The sequence below is a fragment of the Octopus sinensis genome, linkage group LG4 (assembly GCF_006345805.1).
Source record: "Octopus sinensis linkage group LG4, ASM634580v1, whole genome shotgun sequence".
Taxonomy (NCBI): domain Eukaryota; kingdom Metazoa; phylum Mollusca; class Cephalopoda; order Octopoda; family Octopodidae; genus Octopus; species Octopus sinensis.
The window spans coordinates 164,431,982-164,453,260 of NC_043000.1; the positions used below are offsets into that span (position 1 = coordinate 164,431,982).

Sequence of the window (21,279 nt, forward strand, 5' to 3'; positions counted from 1 at the left end):
TTTTAATAATAATAATCCTTTCTACTATTGGTACAAGCCCTGAAATTTCAACCCCAGTACTCAACTGGTACTTATTTCATCAACTCTGAAAGGATGAAAGGCAAAGTTGATCTTGACAGAATTTGAACTCAGAACCTAAAGATGGCCGTAATGCAGCTAAGCATTTTGCTTGGCTTGTTAATGATCCTGCTAGCTTGCTGCCTTAATAGTAGTAGTAGCAGTAGCAGCAGCAGCAGCAGCAAAATGCCCTGATGCAGTACCAGGCAGTGGCTCTCATGGCTTCTGATCTTAACTGATTGGCAGTGTTATCATTCTTTTGTCTTGGTATAAAAGAAGGGCTACAGCAAATATTCTGCTCAATACCACAGATTTGCTTGTCAGTTGTTTGACCTAAACCAGTTGAATATGTCCCTTGGTGGCTGTGATATGTGCATCTCTGATCACGAGCAGAAGTAGTGGGGGAGCATGATAGTCATGTGTTAAGAGGAATTCTTTGGGGGTTTAGATTATTCGCCTTTGGAAACATGGGTGTTTCTCTCAACATTCTTATACAATCCTTATTCAGGGACCTTTTGAGCGGGATGGGCTACTCAACCTGAAGAAAATTCTAACTGGGCCCCACCTTCAAGGTCATGCACTGTTTATCTTGATATAAGATCACGATGTCAAGTACATATGGTTGTGATGCGTATGCCTGGTGTCATCAGACAGGTAGTCATGATGGGTATATTGAACTTTGTATATTTGTACCCCAGTGTCACTTTGACGGCAAGCACTACTCTCACTCAATAATAATAATGATAATCTTTTCTACTAAAGGCTCAAGGCCTGAAATTTTGGGGGAGGGGACTATTCAGTTACGTCAACCTCAGTGTTTTACTGGTGCTTAATTGCCGAAAGGGTGAAAAGGTAAAGTCAACCTTGGCAGAACTTGAACTCAGAACATCTAAAGACAAATGAGCTGCTGCTAAGCATTTTGCCTGGCATGTGCTGACGATTGTGCCAGCTCTCAATAATAACAATAATAATAATAATAAGCAGAATGGTTTCTCTCAAAGTTCCAAGACCAACAATTTTGAGGAAAATAATTAACCAGTTGCAGCCACCGCATTATTTGGCTGGTGCTTTACCGGCCTCAGAAGGACGACATATAAAACAGACTGCAGGATCTCAATTCAGAATGGAAACTGATATAACTAAATACCACAAATCACTGTCTGACCCTGTACAAATTCTGCCACTCTACTACTCTTCAAATTTAGAAACTACTCTGCTGCCCATAATCATTCCAGTGATGACCACCATGTCGGAAGGTGGTGGTGGTGGTGGTGGCAGGGAGTTTGGGGTGGACAGTTCTTGTATTGTGTACCCCTGAACATGTTAGTGTTTGCATCCTTTTCTTTTATGGTGGGAATGTGAGCAGTTTGAGGGTGATCTCACTGCAATTGCAAGCAGATCAAGCCATCACATAGGCAGTGGTTCTCAACTGGGGTCAATATGGCACTTAGGGATCCATATGGCACTTGGGGGTCCATTTAAGATTTTATTTTAAGATTCATATGCAATGAATTGGTTATATTTCTACAATAAAATAAATGTTTTAACAATTTTCTTTTTATACAATTCCTAATAATATTCAATTATAAAAATATTAATAAGATTTTTAGTCTTGAATGGCTAGGAGGGTCAATCTGAATAAAATAGGAGTCAAAGGGGTCCATAGGTACAAAAAAAGAAAAAAAGAAAAAAGTGGTTGAGAAACACTATACATGGAAGAAGCTTTCCTGTTTTCAGCTTGTTCGAAGCTGTGTGAATACTGCTTACAAGTGGCAGCTGTGTTGGTGGAAGTATGTAAACAAGAAAGTTGTTTGGGAGCTCAGAGATTAGTAGCAATGGCCTGGACTACTACAGCTGCTTCTGCTGATAACAATGTTTCCCAACCATCAAAACGGCGGCAGCAGCAGCAGCAGCAGCGACTGGAATTTCAATGTCTTAACTGATCTTTCATCTACTGTTGCTATTGTTTTATAGATGATGGTAGTAATGGGGAGGATGATGATGATGATGATGATATATCGTACCTATTCTGCCAAACAGTTAGATGTGAAATATTTATTGAAGCCTAATTAGTGAAGTGTATATACATGTGCAGACAGACACATATACGTATGTACATATATAACATGCATGTGTACATATATATATATATATATATATATAACATGTGCATGTGTGCATGTGTGTGCATATATCATCTTCATCATTGTTTAACGTCTATAATATATATATATATTGTGTGCATGTGAATGTGTACGTATATATATATATATATATATATATAGTATGCATGTGTATGTATGTGTATATATACACACACACACACACACACACATTATATAATCTATCTTTACACACATGCATCAATGTACTTTCTTATCACATGGGAAAGCAAAGTGAGATAGAATGAAAATATTTCTATTATCTAATCAAACAATAAGTAAAATCGTTTTCAATATTTTCTTCTGCTGTTTGTGCTTGGCCTGCATGTCTGGTGCAGAATACAAAGCGTCATATACTGCAGAGGAATAGACTGAAATTGTGCTGCTGATAGCAGAAAACCCAGCTGAAAATGCAGAATACTTAAACATGCAAAAGATTTCATTGAAGAGACAAGTTCAGTCACAGCTGGACTATACTAAAATGCCATTTCAATTTTCATAAAAGATTGCAATTTTGAAATGATTGTGGTGGCTCATTTGAATAGATATATTCATTTTTTGTTAATAAAAAACACTTTTCTTTATAGTTCATTTTTTTTTTCACTTTCCTTACATATTGGGTTTCATGTGTGGTACTTACATCATTCACACCCATCATCATCATCATTTAATGTCGGTTTTTCATGCTGGATGGTTTGACATGGAGCTGGCCAGTGAGGCAGCTGTCCAGACTCCAGTTGTCTGTTGTGGCATGGTTTCTATAGATGGATGCCCTTCCTAATGCCAACCACTTTACAGAGTGTGCTAGGTGCTTTTTATGTGCCACCAGTATGGGTACATTTACACAGCACCAATATGAGTGCATTTTATGTGGTATCAGCACCTGTAAAAGATAAGCCGGTATGGCAGTGATTTTACTTAACTTGGCATACTTCTCAAATACAGCAAATCACAACTCCTGGCCCCTTATTGTTTCCTCAGTGAGGCATGTCGTCATCCTCACGTAATGTCCATGTTCCATGTTCGCATGGGATGAACCAGCATTTCCCAGCCTATTTGCCCTCAGGCCCCACTATAACTTTCCAGAAAAATGTTTGCCCCACTGGAGGTTGGAAAAAAACTTTATTTTTAATTTTCATGATTATATACTTTCCTTAAAGAAATATTGACACTAGGGCATTAGAATAGCACTATACTGTAGCAAAGAGTCTTTACACAATATGCTTGGCTGGAGAGATTGGTTTGGCCATGCTGAGTATTGGTGTAGTATATTTTCTGTGAAAAAATGATTTTCACAATTCCATGTCCCACTAAAAGAAAGAAAAAAAAAATGGATTCCAGGCCCCACCAGTGGGGTATTTATCCCATGTTAGGAATCTCTGGGTTGAATAGTTTGACAGGATTCACTGCTCTATACAGTTATACCATCTAAGAATAGTTGACTAGTTTCCCTCAAATCACACCCTGTTGTCTTAAAAAGCAGTGGATACTCTATACCAGTGTTTCCCAACCTATTTCCCCACCAAGCCTTACTATAACTTTCCAGAAAAATCTATGCCCTACTGGTGGTTGGAAAAAAAAAACTTTATTTTTAATATTTTATAATTATGTACTTTCGTTAAAGAAACATTCACACTAGGACCATGATTCCTAATGTGGGGCATGGTAATATTTTGATGAGACATGTCTAGAGTTATGCTGAGTTTTTATGCCTTTTGTACACAATGTATAGTATACCAATAGAGAAAGGGAACAATTTGCGAATGAGCTATTAAAAAAAAATTCTTTACATCCCTTCTATGGACAATTTGATCAAATTTTGGACGCTTTAGAGACAACAGCTCGTTTTCATCTTGTTCATAAGATCTGATGTCACTAAAGAGAGAATAGATTATTTTCTTCAATTTAGTGGTATGTGAATCATCATCATCATCATCGTTTAACGTCTGCTTTCCATGCTAGCATGGGTTGGAGATATGATTGAGGGCTGGCGAACCAGATGGCTGCACCGGGCTTCAATCTTGTTCTGGCAAGGTAATTACAAACGTGTGTGCGTGCATGCATGTATGTAGTATGGAACTGGTCAGTACTGAAAGCAATGCCATCTTAATTCCTTATGGAGAAATAAACTGGAGACAGACTTATGTATGCGTGTGTGTCTGAGAGTATTAACTCTTTTATCTCTGGCAACAGTGAGGGATGAAAGAATTAAATGGTGTGAAATGGGTTGAAATAGAGTAGAAGTATGGGTAGCGTTAGTGAAGGAAGAGAAAGAGGCAGAAAAAGAGAGGAGGGAGAGAGATTTCTGGTACTAGTAACACACACATACATGTGTATATATGAACAGAGATGAAAATTAACCGGTCATTTTATTCCCACCAGTCAGTTTGTGAATTCAACAAAAAGGTAAGAAAAAATTTCCATCATTGATACAAAGGCTTTTGCAGCTGAGAAGATTCACAGAATATTTCTGAGATGTTGATGCGTTCCAGCCCAGACTGAACCAGTCTGTCGTCTTTGTCTGCTTGTTCATTATCTGAAAAGTGAAAACAGTTTAGCAGAAGTTGAAACCTGTTTCTAGATAGTGTTTTCCCTTTTGCGGTTATTGGAGGTAGAAATAATGGATTGTTTGTCCAGTATTCATGCATAGCACCTCCTTCATTCAATCCCATCCATAACAGTAAACCTAGGAATATCTTCATTTCTTGTGCAGTTGTATTTATTTATTCTGGACTTGGGTTTTATCGATTTTTTAGCATTTTGTTGACTTCTTATCTTTTTTTGAGCAGCACATACAAAGACACTTTTATCTATTAATCTGTCTGTGACTCCACTGCACTTCTTATATGTCCATAGTTTACACCAGGTGCAGCGAATGAAATTTCTTCCAACTCCTTTCCTACATATTGAGCAAGGCCATTTACATGACGGAAAGAAAGTCTTATCTTCTTTCTTACTAACAACAACTTTGGACTTTGCTAGGTTAACTTTAAGGCTCTTTGATTCCAGGTTGTGTTTCCATATCAGGAAGTTCTTCTCTAATTCTGCTAAAGATTCTTCAATAAGAGCAAGGTCATCAGCATATAGCACTTCCCACGGGCACACAGTTTTGAATTCCTCTGTTATGGCTTGGAGGACTATAATGAATAAGAGTGGGCTGAGAACTGAGCCCTGGTGAACTCCTACCTTTATGCTAAATCCATTGTATTCATGGCTGACTCTCACCTTACTAACAGCACCACTGTACATGGTTTGTGCAGCTCTAACAAGCCACTCCTCTACTCCCAACTTCCTTAGGCACCACCATATAACAGAGCAGGGAACTCAGTTGAAAATTTTCTGCAGGTCGACGAAAGCTAATTACAATGGCTTACTTTTGGTCAAGTACTTTTCCTGCAGCTGTCTCATTAGGAAGATGGCATCTGTGGTACTCTTCTCATCTAGTTTAATTCTATTCCTAATCAATTGAACTAAAACACTCTCAGTAACTTTCATGACTTGGTCTAGCAATTTAATGCCTCTGTAGTTGTTTCTGTCTCAGGCATCACCTTAACCCTTGTAGCAGCTAACTACAATACTACTACACCAGTCATTGGGGATGGTCTTCTCCTGAATAACCTAATTAATTATACAGGTGACTAAGCTGTATCTTACACCACCGGAGATTTTAATCATCTTGGCAGTGATTCCTGGTGGCCCATGGACTTTCCCAATCTTCATTTCCTTAATTGCCTTATCCATTATGCTGCTATCCACTCTATAGTGATGGTCACTCAATTGGTTCGATATTCAGTAAACTCTCCTTCTCACATTCATTTTCCACATTTAGTAACCTTCCATAGTGACATTTCCATGCATCTTGCTTCTCTGAGTCACTAAGTGCAAGCATACCATTATCCATTTGCACACATTTCTCACCTGCCACATCTCTATTCTCTCTGATGCACTGCTTTGCAATCCTAAACACCTCATCCCTCTGATCCTCATGCTGTAGAACATTTGCAAATCTCTTACCTTCAGCTACTCCTTTTCCTATGTATACCTGACACCTACCTGCCCTTTTGGCTACCTCATATAATTCTCTGCTTCCACCAGTTTTCCAGTCTTGTCCTTTTGCTTTTGTGGCACTTTCAACCTCCTTGCTCCGCCACCATGTCACCTTTGGTCAAACTGGCACTCTGCACCAACCACAGATTTTGTCCGTAGCCCTCAATAAATTATCCTCTAAGCTATATGTTCCCAACTCTTCCTCTCTTTTGTCAGAAGCATCCATTAGTAAATCTCTAAATTTTTCATTCTGTTTTACTAAGATTCTTTAAATGGTAAATACACACACATGTATATCATCATCATTTTTAGCAACATTTGATGTCCATTTCCCATGCTGGTATGGGTTGGGTGGCTTGACAAGAACTGGCAAAGCCAGGAGCCACGCCAGCTTCCATACTCTGGTTTGGTTTTTATGGTTGGATGCCCTTCCTAATGCCAACCACTTTGCAGAGTGCACTGGGTGCTTTTTATGTGGCACTTTGGTTTTAGGATTTCAATTCTGTCGTGGGCTCTAAATTGAGATCCTAAAACCAAGGCGCTACATAAATATATATACACGCTGAGAGTTGCTGAAGCATGGAACAAACTGCCGGCATCAGTTGTTAGTTGTCGGAGCACTGCATCCTTCAAAACTTGCATACTTCCTGAGATTCGCCAACACTACACCTGATTTTCTCCCCTCCATACACACACAAGCATGTATATGACTCATACATTGTTCGCTTTCCAGACATTTCTACATTACTGCATGTACTTTATATGCACTTTCTGACAAGTTGTGGTGCACCTGAGCACTGTATACAATAATTTCATTATTATTATTATTTATATATATAATATAAATAATATATAAATATATGCATCTATACATACATATATGTACATACCTACATATATATGTATATATACATGCATATATGGGTACAGGACATCAAAGAAATAACATAGAAAAACAAACTTTTTTTCGAACAACGATAAAAACAAACAGAAACGAACATGCAACATAAAGAATATTCCCCTTCATCAGTTGTCCCTGTTTCATCTACTCCGCAATTCGAAGGCAAGGACAATACGCGACTTCGTTGTATATATATATATATATATATAGAGAGAGAGAGAGAGAGTGGGGGATGATATGAGTGCCAACCAAATGTTGGACATCCTCTCTCTTTCCAGCTGTCATATCCTGGCTCTTCTGTTGGATCAAGAGTGAGATGACTGAAAGGATGTCTTTGTCTGCTCATGACTATACAGGCACCTAAAACAATTAATGAAAGCATGGTATATGCTATGAAGTCATACTCACTTGTCAGTGATAACTATAGCTGAGTAGTATTATGGGAAATTACCGTAAGGAATTTCTCTTGCCTGGATATTATCTTCCCTTCCCATAAAATAAGTTGTAAATTTTATTGACTGATTGCATTCAGGTATCCCTTGTACCTGATTTGGATTAAACTTGAAATTTTGCGGGAGGGTAATAGTTGATTACATCAACCCCAGTATGCAACTGGTACTTATTTCATTGACCCCCCCCCCCCCGCACACACACACACACAAAAAGGCTGAAAGACAGTCAAGCTCAGTGGGATTTGAACTCAGGACATAAAGCCAGAAGAAATGTTATGAAGCATTGTGTCTGGCATGCTAATGATTCTGCCAGCTCATTGCTGCCTAATATTTTGATTAAACAATAATTTATTGGTAGGAGAAATGTGTTAGCAAGCATTCGAAAGCAAGCTGTCTTAATTTAAAAAGTGAAACATCAAATGCAATTTTCATAATTGAAAAGTTTATTAGCTTCGTTTTTCATTGCTAGCATCTCAATTGTACATCTTCTCTTGGCAGTGAATTTGAAGATCAAAGTCTGTGTGCATATATATGATGGCATTTTACTGTTTTTCTTACTTAATTGTTGCACTTTAAACCCTTGTAATAACCACATATTACATGGAAACAATACAATGATAGTCAATAACTTCTGTTTCCATTGCATATGAAAGCAATAAAAGCCCCCTACCCCTCCCTCCGGATTGCAGTTAAGAAGAATTTTCAATTAATGTTGGTATCTTGTCTTGGATATTAATTGCTACATTGACCTTCTACCATACAAGTAAAATTTGAGTTATCTGTTCCACAGATATCATGTCCCTTATCTTCCTTGACTAAACTGTTAGGATTTGATGATTGTGGATTATTTGGATTTAGCAGTTCAAAACTAACAATTTTATCAATCACTGGCAATGAGGCACCCCTCTTTTTTGAAATTCAGTACAATCCAAATAAGCAACAACCTGTTCAATTATAAAAGATTTTTATTTCTTACACTATTTTCTGTTACTTCAGCTTAAAAAACAGTTACTGCAATATATTTCTTTTTACTGTTGCAAGTCTATTTATCAAACTTCACACCATAGCCAGCCATTGCATCTTGGTAGCATATGGTCGTGATCGCGCGTGCGCGCGAAAGAAAGTTGGACTCAACACGTTTTGTTGAAGTTACATGTATTTAAAACCATTTGACACTATCTTTGAATTTCAGATTAGGACCTAATCATTAGGTGAACGCGTCCTATGCCCACGAAACTTTAATGAATGTGATAAGTCAAACTAACGTGTGTGTATAAGTTCGTTGCTTAATGTCGGACGCATTAGAAAGGAGTGTTCAGTACATACAGAAGATTTTTTTTTCAATTTAAACTGAAGCAGAGATTTTATCTTGCGACTTGAGTTCCAGTTTTAATATTTAAAAAATATCACATACATGCACACCATTTGACAAATTATAAATCTTCTCATTGTCGCCATATAATAATAATAATAATAATAATGAAAGTATTGTATACAGTGCTCAGGTGCACCACAACTTGTCAGAAAGTGCATATAAAGTGTATGCAGTAATGTAGAAATGTCTGGAAAGCGAACAATGCATGAGTCAGATACATGCTTGTGTGTGTATGGAGAGGAGAAAATCAGGTGTAGTGTTGGCGAATCTCAGGAAGCATGGAAGTTTTGAAGGATGCAGTGCTCCGACAACTAACAACTGATGCTGGCAGTTTGTTCCATGCTTCAGCAACTCTCAGCGTGAAAAAATGTTTCCTGAAGTCATGGGAGCTGTGCTGTTTTCTGACTTTGTAAATATGTCCACGGGTGTTAGATGGGTGGAGTTTGAAAAGGTGCTCAAAGTTATTGTTTGTGAGATGGTTGATAATTTTATGGGTGTCTGCCAAAGTTTCCAAAGTTTGTGGCACATTGAAAGCAGATCGAAACACGACATTTACTGCATTCAACCCATCTGTTTCGGAAGGAATTTTCGAGTTTTGTGCATAGATGACAGATGTGGTTTGCCGGGCAACGTTCTATACTCGAGCGAATTTATTTTCTGTAACACTGCGTAAACAAAAATTGACCTTCATATGCAAGAAAATAAACGTCAAAAATATTTTCCACCCTCACTCACAGATGACATAAGGGAAATAACTTTTATAAGATGTTTCACAGTTTTCTCCTATTTAATTTTATTAAGATCGTATTAAGTCGTTATTGTAAACTTAAAGGACTAAATGCTTGCAGTATTTAGTTACATTTCTTTACGTTGTAAATTCTTGTGGAATCGATAAAATAGTTCTTTTCTTTAAAGTGTATGCGTGTTTAAAATTTTTCTTTTATCGAAGAAAAACTGAAGAAAAGGACATTTGTATTGAAGTATTTTATTGCTCAGGTGATTGACTACTGATAGTAATCTATTTATGTATAAAGCTGAAGTTGACTGTGTATGGCAGGTTTGGTAGCCTTCAACTAACACTATCTCCTCCGAGACCCTGCGGCGCAAGTTGACCAAAATTGAGAGTATGATAGAAGGCTTGCTCTTCCTTCTGTAGAAGAAAAAATTCAAATTGGACCATGTTAACACCAAAAATTATTTAAATCAAATAGGTGCTTTTTTACTATGAAAATCCCTATTTTTTACGATTTTTTTCACTGCTGTGTCGCCATTTTTCGGTGTATTTCAACTAGAAAAATGTTCACTCACAGAGAATAACAAGCTACATAATGCAAAATTTTTACTTTTCAAAAATTCCAATTCTAAAGGGTCGAAACAAACCCGAGCAACGCCTGGCGATACTGCTAGCAACATATAATGCTGGTATAACAATGTCGAGTTCTATTAATGATAGGATATGGTGCATCAAAACAATGGAAGTGTAACAGGTTATGTTACGGTTGATCTGTTCAAGTAACATAACCTGTTACTGGAAAAAAACTATTGATAAATGTCAATAGTTGAGTAAATATATGTACATACACAGAATTGAAGCTCTTGAACAATCGGATATAGTTATAATGTCTCGGTTGAAAATATCGTTTTCGTAATATATAGGAAATATCCACTTTTCCATGATCACATGGATCAGGCAGATTTTGTACAGCCGGATGCCCTTCCCATTGCCATCTCTCACCTGTTTCCAAGTAAGGTAGCCCAGACATGATTACAAGAAAGAAATAAACAACACCTCTTGTATGACAGTAATACTCGCTTACAACTGTTATCCGATGTAAATGCAAGGAGACAGTAAAACACACGCATATACAGGATGAGTCAAAAGTAGCGCCCAATTCCTGTTTTGGGGTTGATATGTATGAATTCCCAGAAACTGGGTGCTACTTTAGACTCATCTGTATATATATCGTCATCACCATCCTTTAATGCCCGTTTTCCATGCTGGAATGTGTTGGACGATCTGGGAAGCTGTACCAAGTTCCAGTTTGATTTGGCTTGTTTTTTACAGCTGGATGTCCTTTCTAACGCAAACCACTTTACAGTGTGCGCTAGGTACTCTTAACGTGTGGCTTGCACGAGTGCTTTTCACGTAACACTGGTATATGGTCCTTGCAGGCCACTTCTCTTCATCAGGAGATGCGGTCTTAACACTTCTGCTGTGGAGGACGGGTCTTCTTGAGTGCAGCAAGGTGCCAGGTATCTTAGTCCTTTGTCATCTCGTCCGAAAGGTTCGGCGTTCTGAGGTCGTCCTTCAGTACTTCGTCCCATGGTTTTCCTTGGTCCTTTTCTTCCCCGAGTTCCATCCACTCTGAGTAAATGGCACTTCTTTATGCAGCTGTCAGCATCCATCCACATCACATGACCAAACCAGCGTAGTTTTCTCTCTTGCACACAGCGTCTTAACTCTCTTATACCTGACTTCTCTCTCTATACACTGACTCGCTGTTGCAGGTGTACATTTATATTAGTCATCCATCGGAGCTTACTAGTCCCATTCCTCTATTGCCTTCGCATGTCCTTTGCATTCAGGGCCCACCCCTCACTACCATGTAGAATTGCTGTTCGTAGGCATGCAAAGAAGTGGGGGTACTTTGTCGTACATGCACATTGATGTTTGTTATCCATCGTAACACACTCGCTTCATTTCTCTCTAGTCTACACATGTCTTCTACTTTCAGAGCCCATGTCTCACTAACATGAAGTCTAGCTGTTCATTCACAAGCGTCATACCATCTGCCTTTCATTCCCGCCAACGCCGGATAAAAGCTCCCTCAACCTCCTCCATCCCATTCTTATTCTAACATCAGCACTTTCGGAAAATCTCCCACCACTAATTTGCTAACTTGGTCACCTAAGTAACCAAAACTATCTACCACCTCAAGGGAGCTTCCTGAGCATTTGAGAGAGTTTAATTCCCGTGTGTCCTTAGAGTTTATTCTTCCTGCTCATCTGTCACATACAATGACAACTTTCTCTGTTAACCTTCCTGTGATGCCACTGCACCTCTTATCTGTCCATAACTTGCACTGGGTGCAAAGAATGGAATTTCTACCAACACCTTTCCTACATTTTGAGCAAGGTTATTTACCTGACGGAAAGAGAATTTTATGTGGGCCCTTTGATTCCCTGTTTTGCTTCTGTACCTAAAATTTCTTCTCCTATTCTGTTACTAATTTTGTAATAAGAACGAGGTCATCAGCATATAGTAGTTCCCTCGAGAGCCATTTTTAAATGCAACTGTTAAGGCCTGGAGGACTATGGAGGAACAAGAATGGACTGAAAATTGAACCCTGTTGAACCCCTGCTTTTTCATCATTGTATTCATAACCGACTTTCACTCTACTAATAACACAGCTATACATGGCTTGTGCAGCTCTAACAAGCCACTCATCTACTCCTAACTTTCTTAGAGACCACCAGATATCTGGGCTAGAGATTCTGTCAAAAGTTTTCTCCAGGCCAATGAAAGCCAAGTACAATGGTTTACTTTTGACCAGGTATTTCTCTTGAACTCGTCTCACTAGGAAGATGACATCTGTGCTAATGACTTGTAGGTACGCGGTATTTCATTATGCAACCATAATATACTATAAAGCATATTAAACGTTTTTATAAGCCAATACTGTGTTTGCAGTGCCCTTTACATTACTTATTAGGGTTATCTCTACAGACTTTGCTATAGAAATTATGCTGGATATAATTTCTATAGAATGTATGTTGATATAACCTTAACAAATGATAACATCTATAGTATCTTCCCAGATACAAAACTAAATTGCATCTCATCTAGTTTAATTCTATTCCTAATCAATTGAGTTATAAGTCTCTCTAAATTTCATGATCTGATCCAGCACTTATATACCTCCCTACTTGTTTTATCTGAGGCATTATCTTTACCCTTGTAGCAGATAACTATAATACTACTACGCCTTCCTGGATAACCTGATTAACTATGCAAGTAACTAGGCCGTATCCTACTCCATCAAATATTTTAAACATCTCAACGGTAATTCCTGATGGTTCAGAAGCTTTCCCAGTCTTCATATCCTTAATTGCATTATTTATCATACTGCTGTCAATTTATGGCTGGCCCTTCAGTTGGTTCTATATTTGGAAATCTCTCCTTCCCTACATTTTCCACATTTAGCAACCATTCATAGCAGCACTTACATGCATTTTTCCTCTCTGAATCTCTAAGTGCAAGCATACCATTATTCATTTGCACACATTTCTCACCTACAACAAATCTATTCTCTCTAATACACTGTTTTGTAATCTTGAACACTTCAGGCTGTAGAACATTGGCAAACTTTTAAACTTCTGCTGTTCTTTTTTCTATGCAAATCTGTCGTCTAGCTTCCCTTCTGGTTACTCGATATAATTCTCTACTTCCACCAATTTTCCAGTCTTTCTAGGCCTTTCACTTTGCCTTTATGACGCTGTCAACCTCCTTGTTCCACCACCATGGCACTCTCGACCTGGCTGGGACTTACACAGACTCATTTGAGTGACAAGTTGTTCTTATTGTTGAGCAGCCTTAACCCAGTCCCAATCGATACTCGGCCAAATGATGAGGTGCCGCTCATTGATCCATTTCCTCAATTATGCTTGCTGAAGACGACCGTACGGCACACTCCGATACGCAGTGGTCGCTTATTTTCAGGTTTCACTCTCTACAATAACCAATCTATACCAGTAACTCCATAGATTATAGTGCTAGCCATACCGTAAACGTTATGAACAGGATCACAATTCGCCCCATGATTTAACTCTAACTGAAACTTGGATAGAACCCGTATATTGAAAGACACTGTAGATGTGAAAATTAAATCACAGATATATTCTAATAAAAAGCTGGCAGGGAGCAGATCATAAAAGGATCGATAATAGTGGGGCCAAACTAATTAGACAGTGTTTATTTTTATAGTTTAGGAAGAGCAACACTAACGACATTTTTGACAGGACCTTCTAGAATAGGAGACAAGGAGGGAGATCTTATATTTTTCAACCCAGAAGCTTGCTTCAAGTTCTTGCAGTAGAATCACCTCCGTTGAAGGTACACAAGGGTCAGGTGATGGTATCAAATTAGATGGTGGATGACGACGTTTGCGAAGTTATTAGATAATCCCTTCCCGCATTTAGTCTGGTTCTGTGTTAATTAGGCAAAAAAAATGGCTCAGAACCACTGAACTAACCTCTTCAAGATTTTAATCTAGAACGGCTCATTGTTGTAGAATATGGAAAATGGATTCAATTCTAAAGCAGATTGTTTTCCATCCAGTATTATAACTATACGGTAGACCACCTCTAATACGTAAGAGTTATACACTCTCATTAACTATCATACATATAGATATGAGCATTCAAGAGGGGGTGAGTCTACGATAACAGAATTTTTTACCGTACTCACTTTAATCATGTGAAAATCATTCGTGAGTATGAAATATCTAATTTGAATTACATTAACCAAGATGTGCTTTATTTTAAGAATGTCAGATAAGGAAGATTAGGTTGCTCTTTCTAGCATGTCGAGCAAGGTTCATTGAACGTTTATGATACCAATGTCTTTGGTTTCAGTTTTCTGCCAAGGCCCACGGACACAGTCCTTTTCTCAAGACAAAAGTATTAAGAAAAAAAAAAAAAACAAGGAAAAGGCAGAAGTCATAAACGTCATGACTAGTATTATTTAAATTATTTCCAAGGTAATCATTTGACAGAATCGTTAGAGCATCGGACAAAACCCCTTGGCGCATTTGGTCTGGTTCTGTATGTTCTTACTTCAAATCCTACGGGGATCACCTTTTCTTCCATTTTACTGGATTTGATAAAATAATGTACCATTCAACTACCGATGTTGATGTAATCTACTAATCTCCTTACAAATTCCAGGCTTTCTGTCAAGATATGTTTTAGTATTAGGTGTGTGCATAATAAACGATCTGGTATTGAAACATTACTAGCTTTGTTCTATGCTTGATGTTGAAAAACGTTAAATGAGGGAAGTGAACGCAGCCGCATGACCTACTAAAATTAACAGCCAAATATCTCTCAAAGTACATCCTACTTTAAAACCGTTCTTTGGGTCCAGGTTTCTTGGTGGTGTATTTTGGGTTAAAATCATTGCAGCGATTGCAAATTGGATGCCATCTACATATGAGGCTGTGTATATGTTTTGTGGAGATGTAGGAATGCCGTCTGCATGTACTTTGAAAAAGGCGGATGAGAAGATGAATCCCTGTGGTACCTATTAGAGAAATCGCTTGTTCTGGAAATGTTTTTCTTCTGCACAACATATGCTTGCTGACCTTACAGATTGTTGCAAGCTAGTGTTTAATGTTATGGATATTTAATCCCGTATCAACCTTGATCGAGATGGCCTATGATCAAAAGCATAACAGCCTTGACCATTCCGTTGTTTCCTATATGAAGGGAATTTGAAGACATTATCTAATATTTCCAGAGAAATCGAGTATTTTTTGTATAAATAAATAGCAGGGAATGAATGGTATAGAAAACTTTGTTGATGTTAGTTTTTTTCCCCTTTGTGTTAGTATTTTTTAACCACCGGTATCCACAACAGAATGATGGGTCTATATGATGTTACTTCATTTACAGTATTGTACGTTTTAGAATTATTATCATCCACCACCTAGATTTTAATAATTTTGACAATGTTTGAACGAACAATCTGAAGAGTACGTTGAATCCTTCAGACTCTAAAATGCTTTTCAATATATATATATATAGAAGGTGGTGAGCCGGCCGAATCGGTAGCACAACGGGCGAAATGTTTAGCGCCATTTCGTCCATCTCCACGTTCTGAGTTCAAATTTCGCCGAGGTCTGTTTTGCCTTTCATCCTTCTTGGATCGATAAAATAAGTACCAGTTACGCACTGGGGATCAATGTAATTGACTTAACCTCATTCTCGAACGCTTGATCTTTTGCCAAAATTTGAAGCCAACATAATTAAAATGTGGAGCGCTAGTAGAATCGTTAGTACGCCTGGCAAAATGCTTAGCGGCATTTCGTCCGTCTTTACATTCCGAGTTCGAATTCCGGTGAGGTCGACAAAAATAAGTACCAACTGGGCACTGCGATCAATGTCATCGACTTACCCCATCTCCTAAAATTGCTAGCCTTTTGCCAAAATTTGAAAACCACACAGCTATATCATGGACTCTCTCGTTAGACGACCTATTAGGGTTCTGCAATGATCACAGAAAACGTGAAATAAAGTGTTTTGCTTAAACACAACGCAACGCCTGGTCTGGGAATCGAAAACACGATCTCACAATATCCATCGGCTGTAAACTTATGGGCTCCGGGTTTCCTATTTTTGACCATAACGCTTTTCAATTATCAGTACATTAATGGTGATCTGGTCTAATAGATCTAAGTGTAAAGGTATTCCATCCATTCTCCATGAAGTGATACATCCTAAGAAAGACACATTATGAAATATGCCTATCGTCATTGTTTTAAGATAATAGGGTTTGATAAGACGAAAAATTTAGCTCGTGTGTCTAAGTGAAGTGGAGCGTTTTATACCAAGAGGTTGTTGTCATTACAAAAATAGTTCACAAAATAGGATAAATATTTTGCACTACTCGGAGAAAAAGAGAAGCTTAGAGACAGCTCTTCGATGTCGATCGTTTTGGAACACACACGTGTGCCTCCTCTTGACTTTGTTTCCTCATATCTTTAAGAAAAAATTAATTATTTTTATGAAATTTTCTACAAATATCTTTTAAGTGGTGTAGATTACGATTATATTGGAATTTAATGTGAAAATAATAGATGGGTACGCATATACATACACACATCATTATATATATATATGTATGTATGTATATATATACATATATATATTTAAATAGGCGCAGGAGTGGATGTGTGGTTCAGTCCCACCTTGGGCAAGTGTCTTCTACTATAGCACCGGGCCGATTAAAGCGCGAGTGGATGTGGTAAACGGAAGCCCGTCACGACACAGACCATGGGATTGCACCTAGAAAGTTCCCCTCCCAGGCACAAGTCCGGGCAAGGTTGTTTATGGAAGACCAGCAGTTGCCCTTGCATACCGGCCTCCCCTCTCCACGCCACTAGTGTTATCCAAGGGAGAGGCAAAGGGGCCGATACAGCTTGGCACCAGTGATGTCGCAACTCATTTCTACAGCTGAGTGAACTGGAGCAACGTGAAATAAAGGGTCTTGCTCAAGAACACAACACGCAGCCCGATCCGGGATTCGAGCTCACAACTTTACGAGCGTAAGCTCGACGCTCTAACCACTGAGCCATGCGCCTTCACACACACACACACACACACACACACGACGATGTGTGTGTGTGTATATATATTTGTGCGTCTGTGTTTGTTTCCCAACATCGCTTGACAACCGATGCTGGTGTGTTTACGTCCCCGTAACTTAGCGGTTCGACAAAAGTGACCCATAGAATAAGTGCTAGGCTTACAAAGAATGAGTCCTGGGGACGATTTGTTCGACTAAAAGGCGGTGCTCCTGCATGACTGAAATATATATATCATATATATAAAATGAAACATTACTTTTTGAAAAAATTGTGGCCTATGTCAGTATGATGTGTGCGCGCCCATCAATATTTTTTTTTCCACATTAAATTCGGATATAATTGTAATCTCCACCATCTGAAAGGTATTTGTAGAAAATTTTCACACTTGGGTGTGTAGCCGGTTATTGTCAACAAATGGTGCTGAATAAATAGACTGAGTGTTGTAGGAAAGATTTAAAAAAGAAATTCAACGAGGAGGTAATAAATTTTTGCGAGAAAGTACCTGTCAAAAGCCGCATAAGGCACTTTATTTTGCATTATCCAAGATGTGCTTTTTTTTTAACACGATAGAGTGTTAAATGAAGGCAATTAGGTTACTTTTTCTAGCATGTCAAGCAAGTTTCCAGGCACAGTCACTTCGTCAAGACGAAACTATTAAAAAAGAAATGAGAAAGGCTCTTGCGTTAGACAGTTGGCATTTGAAGATGGAACACAAAAGGGCTGATATTATCACCGCAAAGCATTTTGTGCGATGATCAAATTGTCAAAGTGCATCGCTCTTCTGAGAAGAAGTCTGTGACGAGAGCCACAAGAAAAAAGAAAGGCGTGGCAGATTTTTCTCCCTTTAAATTTTGAATGTACTTTTCACTGTAGTATGACGTCATTGTTTCTTGCGTTCTCTCTTCTAAAGCATTTGGAGAGAGAAAGTAAAAGTTTGTAAAACCCGTGAATTCTTTTACTTTTTTAGCCATTTATATAAAGTACTGAACCAGTTACTGGACCGGCTAGCTGGGGACGGCCGGAAGTGTCACTGATTTCTAGATTTTGGGGAGATAGGCCTAAATATATACTCACATTAAAAATAAAATAAACTATGATAATTAAAGAGCTAAATCGTATTTAATGGATTCAAATTAACACATTTTGTAAAGCAGGGTCTGTCTTATATTTATCCCTTTAAAATTCTTAAAATACTTCATAGTCATATATACAGTATAATGTCAGGATGAAAATAACATGATTTTATTTAACAAATACAGATACAAATTAATCCAATTCTGAAGCAAGAATATGTTTAATTTTCACGAATCCGCTTAAAAAAGTAAAAAAACCCAAATTATTTCTAACGCAGCAAATTAACCTTAAAAAACGGTCTGTTTACTTCATATGAGGTACAATATAAGACCGGATTTCTGGAAGACCAATAAGAGATAGGGTATTGTATATATTCTGCTGTTTGAGAAAGAAAAAAAAGAAAATATAAATAAATTAGATAAAAGTTCTGACATACGAAAATGTAATTTTAACTGTCATTTTACTTTATTTCTTTTTTAATAACGATTTTTAGTTTTGAAGAAAGAGAAGTACAAATGTGATGAAGAAACAAACTATGGAAGATTTCAAATATAAAATTTATATTTGATTCTAAAAATTCAACTTCAATAAAATTTAAAATTTCTTTTAAATAAAATTATATTTAGATAAAAATTATCTGCCCCCCCCCCAAATGCGCCAAAGAAAAGATCTTTTTAAAGAATCCTATGTAGATGAGTGCAAATAATGTTTGGGGTTTTAAATGTAGAGAAATTCCATTTTAGTGGAAGTGTGAAAGGGTTTGGGGAAGAAAAGGTCGACGCCGTCCGAAATGCAATTCTTTGGAGAAATACTTACTACCACCACTACTACTACCACTCTAACATGCACTGCTGCCGCTCTTACTACTACTACTACTACTACTACTATTACTACTGTTACTACCGTGATTCGTGATGCTACTACTTCTATCCTCTGTTTTTGTTCATTTGCCAGTCATACATTCCTCTCTCTCTCTCGCTTTCTCCCTCTCTCTCTCCATCGCTCTCGCTTTCTCCCTCTCTCTCTCTCTCCATCGCTCTCGCTTTCTCCCTCTCTCTCTCCATCGCTCTCGCTTTCCCCCCCTCTCTCTCCATCGCTCTCGCTTTCTCCCTCTCTCGCCTCCGTCGCCCTCATTACTATTTCTAACTCCAGCCTTCACCGCTAAAATGTTGGGTAGCGAACAAGGGAGGTAACTCCGACAACGGCGCTAACGGAGAGGAGGGAAACTCGGGCACAATTAGTTGAGCAGAGAGGGAAATAGTCATACATAGAGAGAGGGAGAGAGAGAGAGAGAGAGAGAGACAAACAAAACAAAAAAAGTAGTTAGAAAGCGAATCAGAGGAAAATAATAGCAAAGAAGCGTGTTGTGAGTAGTTTTATCCTTTACCCAAGCTGGAGGGAAACATGGCATTAGATTCCTAAAGCAGGTGCAATCAAACCAAATTTAATTAAAAAAAAAAAAAGCAGGTAAAGTAATATTTTTGTTATTTTCCGAGAATTCCTTTGCAGGATCTCTTATGGAATAAGTACCCTAAATACACCCTAAATACACCCTAAATACATCCGTAAACGGTGGAAATTTCTGTTGGTGTTTGGTCGGGACGCAAAGTGTTGAGGCGTTCTTTGACCGAAATTAATTCCACTTTTATACAAAAAAACCAACCTTTTCTCCTTTTCACACTTTTCATTCCCAACTTTTCGTTTGTCCTGCTTTTTTTCTCGCTTTACTTCAATAAATTTCACTTATAAAAACCAAATTAACCCTTTGCCCATCTCACACATGCCATAATATATCCGTGTGTATTTAATATTCATTTCAGGGTTGTTCCATACAAACTGATTTCTATTTTCTCACAAGAAAAGGCATGAACGATAACGAATGAATTCAATTTTGATGCCTTTGTTGTAAACCCTTGTTATATAAAGAAACAAAATCTTCGATTAAACATATTCTTGAAAACATCTATAATTAAACAGAAATCCCATCATCTCTCATTCCTGGCTCTAATATTGGACCCTCGACATTCTTTGGATCGATCAAACTGGCAACATGTACAATATCGATTCCAGATCCCTTATTTCTTAATCATGTTTAATGTTGTAAGTTCCTATTAGCTTCTGTTTTTGTTTTTTTTTTATCAATGAATGGCCTTGTCAATCTTTGGTGTTTAGCTAAAGTATAGATCGATATTTAGCTGTTTAGTTTTACTTGTTCCATTAAAGTGACAAACAAGTGATTACTGACTTTTAGATACACGTGAGAATATATTACTAAAGGAACTGAATCGCTCAAGTGATTCTTAAATGAAGAATATTCATCTGAGTACAGTTTTCGGCTTTGCTGCTAAAATTAGCTTCTTTCTTCTTGTCATCGTTACAACTTTATCGCTGGTTTTCATCTTTACAATTGTGAAGATGTAAACTGAGATTCTCCTAAACAAGGCGCACCACTGACACACACACAGTTTCTAATCTGTATCTGGAATCTGTATTCTCTTTAAATAGTCAAAATAAATAAATAATTGTTTTGATTATTCTGTCGTTGCTGGTGATCTGCTTTGTACTTGCATAACAATTATTGACATAGATGAAGACTAAAAGTTTAGCTAATTTATGCCCGTATCGATGAACATAGACGACGCTTCTACACAGGTTGTCAGACCTGTTAATATAGCAGCCAATAGTTCAAAGTAACTTCAAATCCCAAATCAATAACAGCAATTCCGTCATTTGATCTTTCATCTCTGCTGTAATTTCAATGCCTATTTTATTAGAAGAGAGTTTAACAGATCTGCAATATTGAAACTCAACATTCTTGAATTCTAGTTGAGCAATGAATCTTCCA

At 37.8% G+C, this 21,279-nt stretch overlaps 1 protein-coding gene across 2 annotated transcripts in view; it reads left to right on the top strand.

The window, feature by feature from the left end:
* Nucleotides 1-21,279, top strand: part of LOC115211089 — a 74,140-nt gene that overhangs the window by 23,236 nt on the left and 29,625 nt on the right. The window contains exon 1 of one of the 2 annotated variants that reach the window (XM_029779979.2): nucleotides 19,577-19,901. The exons of the other annotated variant lie outside the window; for it this stretch is intronic. The gene's annotated coding sequence lies outside the window, so the exon portion shown is untranslated. Of the gene's footprint in view, nucleotides 1-19,576; nucleotides 19,902-21,279 lie in introns of those variants that run through there. 2 annotated transcript variants of the gene reach the window in all.